This window comes from Poromitra crassiceps (genome assembly GCF_964638095.1).
Source record: "Poromitra crassiceps genome assembly, chromosome: 16".
Taxonomy (NCBI): Eukaryota; Metazoa; Chordata; class Actinopteri; order Beryciformes; family Melamphaidae; genus Poromitra; species Poromitra crassiceps.
This window is the reverse complement of record NC_139645.1, coordinates 27,746,713-27,750,122: the sequence shown is the minus strand read 5'-3', so window position 1 is coordinate 27,750,122 and position 3,410 is coordinate 27,746,713.

Sequence of the window (3,410 nt, the reverse complement as noted above, 5' to 3'; positions counted from 1 at the left end):
TACGGGGGTACGGTGGTGCAGTGGTAAGCGCTGTCGCCTCACAGCTCAAAGGTCCTGGGTTCGATTCCCACCTGGCACGCTGTGGGCGCTGGAGTTGTGACCCCCCCCCCCCACGTATCTTCAGTGCCTATTGCCCAGGTGGGCTATCTCGTCGAAAGGGCCTTTCTGTGTGGAGTTTGCATGTTCTCCCCGTACCCCCCAGGGGGTTCCTCCGTACATAACCCCCCACTAAAAAACATGCAGAAGATCGTCATCCGACCAGTGACGACAACATCTGAAGTTGGTCCAATGAAGGTCCCCGGGCGCTGGAAAGAAATAGCGACCACTGCTCCTGGCCTGCCCCCTGGAGGAAAGGACAAGCCTGGATGGGTCAAACGCAGAGGACATATTTCACCGGCCACCGTCTGCATGAGTGTGTGTAGTGGCCGCATGCATGTGTTGTAGTGTGTTCGTGTGACAATAAAGACGGGCTTCCGTCTGAAATCGTGTTTAACTAGTAACTGTAACTAATAACACATTTTCAGTAATTTGCCCAGTGTGTTCCCATCCCTGTACCAGCGCTGAAAAAAAGTATGAATGATGGTGAACGGAGAATAACGTTACTTTTTTGATCCCGTTTGAGTTGTGCCACGGGGTGCCAACGTTCATTTTGTCAATTTAAATCATAACTTTGCATGTCAAGAAAGTCAGTTTGTCGTCAAACTGAAACGTAGGGGTTAGTTTTGTATAAAAACGACATAGCTCGTGGAAGCTGGTGGCATGTCGCCGGTCTTCAGCTTTGCCGGTAGAGAAAGTGACGTCACTTAGGTGACAGTGTATGTAGTCTTTCTGATTTATAACTTCTAGTGCAAGTTTGGCGACATGCAAAGTTATGTTTTAAATTGACAACATTTAAAACGGCATCAAAAGTAACGTTATTCTCCGTCCACCGCCATTCATATTTTTTCAGCGCTGGTAAAGCAGGAAGTGACGTTTCACTTTGCCTCTCTATAAGAATGGCTGTTTTGATTATAGGCTTTCCACTCTAATGTTCGATCTCCAAAGAAAAAGAAAATAACAAAATAATCTCAATAAAATCCTCATAAGTGGAAACGGAGGCTGTGTGTGTGTGTGTGTGTTTGTGTGAGAGAGTGTGTGTGTGTGTGTGAGAGAGTGTGAGTGAGTGTGTGTGTGTGTGTGTGTGTGTGTGTGAGTGTGAGTGTGTGAGTGTGAGTGTGTGTGTGCGTGATGTTTCCACAAAAGGAGTGATTCAGAATCAGCATAAGCACGAGAGACCTTTAATTCTCAACCCCCAAACAACAAGTAGCATTCAGTAGCCATTAGTACTCGGACATTCATTATGCAAATCAACTGCACACACAAAATAACCAAAATAAATTACATTTACCCAAAGTTAATCATTAGTAAACAACAAACAATCAAAAAAAAAAGTGCAAAGAACCCAGAAAGACACAAGGTTAAATAAATATCTGAACATAGCAGGACAGTGGGCCCCAGAGGTTGGGACTCGAGTGGACCCGGGTTCTGGTTCTGGTGACTTCTTGGGACTTGACTTGACTTTGACGACTTGAAAAGCTTTCTACAAGTCTTGACTTGAGATCCTGTGTTTGTGTAAATGACTTGGATTGAAAGTGATGAGATCTGTTCCAGTGAACGACTGAATTTAAATTCGCTTTTCTGAATTTGGATGGAACGATTTGAATTTAATTGAAGTTTAAACTGATTCTGGAAATCAAACTCATCTGGATTGAAAAGTCCTTGATATTAAATGGATAGCTACTGGACTCTTGGACTTGGTAATCTAGTCGCCTACATGTCCACCTGAAACTTCAAGTCAAGCCTCAAGACTTGCAGTTCACATCTGAAGCAGCGCTGAAGCAGCGCTGAAGCAGCGCTTCACGGAAGCTTCCAGCAGGAGCCTCGTCATTCACACCAGAAACACTCTGTTTTGTCCATGCCTCGCTCCGTTTTGCCCGGCGCTGCCCTGCCCACGCTCACAACTTGCATTGACTTCATGCCTGGCTGCTTGGGGTGCAGCGCGCTGTACGCGTGAAAAATAGACCAGAAGCTAAAAAACGGATCGCTGCGGCACGCGTGCAGCGTGGCTTCAGCGTGGCGTGGCGTGCGGCTGGTGTGACCGGTCTCGCCTGTTAACAAGTACGCTGAAATGAAAGTGCCTCCGCGCTGCGTTGCTTCAGCGTAGGATCGGCGTACGATGTGTTCGGGCCCCCAAACCCTCAAAGCAACTTAGGAGGGCAGACAGGTTTTGGAGCAGGCGGTAGGCCGTGATGCAGTAGCTTTAAAAAGAAAGTGAAAGCACGTTAACATATGAAGTGTTTTTCGGCCCCCCAAAGATCCTGCGATATGATCAGCTGAGAAGAGATGCATTTAAAGCCAGTGGAGCCCAGGGCCGTTCATCAGGTCGGGAGGCAGAAGACCGGGGATTTATTTTTCCTCCAAGTACGGCCAGCAAAACATCTTTCCAGAGTCACACCGTTCTGTTACTCCTGCTCCTAACTTCAGATGCAGCTGCCAGGTTGAGATGAATCTTCAGAGAAATTAATATCATTGAATTTTCCTGGTCATGGAACTGCATGAAAGTAGATGTCATAATGATAAGCAATGATGACAAATACAAATACAAGGGAACAGGGTCCAAAATTAGCAGCAGCCAAATGCTGGTCAAATATGCACGTGGCTTCACTCACCAGCCCCAAAACAAACAAAGAAACAATGTTCATCTTGAGTACCGTAGGAATGAGTCCTGGGACGTTAGCACGTTAGCACTTGCGGCTCCTCACGTCTAAAAGTCAATGGGATTTTTGTATGGGGATTTTGGCTGAAGGCTTAAAACAAGGTCTGTGGTTCAACGTTTTTGAAACAGCCAAGTTTGTCTTCAGCAACATAATCTTCACTAATGAGGACCACTTTTATGATTTGTGAAGGGTAAATTATTTTTCTTTTAAACGCGACTTTCATGAAACGCTTCAAAAGTCACGAAAGTGGTTCTCATATGTGAAGATTATCTTACTGAACACAAACGTTGCCGTTTCATAAACGTTTGTTAGCCACACACCTTATTTCATGCATTGAACGTAAAATTCCCACACAAAAAAAATCAAATTGACTTTTACACGTAGGAACCAGGAAGTGGCAGGGACTTCTGGGTAAGCCTACAAAATACATCATCCCTGCGGTAATCTATTGGGTGGCTGGTAAAATTAGCTTACTAGCCATTTGGCCGGTGGACACAAAAGTTAATTTTGGAATCTATCTAAAAAAAGGGGGGAAACAGACATTGCACAGTAGCACACACATAGATTTCAAGTACACTTTGCCACACTTTTTTTTGCTGATGGCACTTTCCCTTCCAGTCAACAAAATCAACCAACACAACAATATTGCAGTAA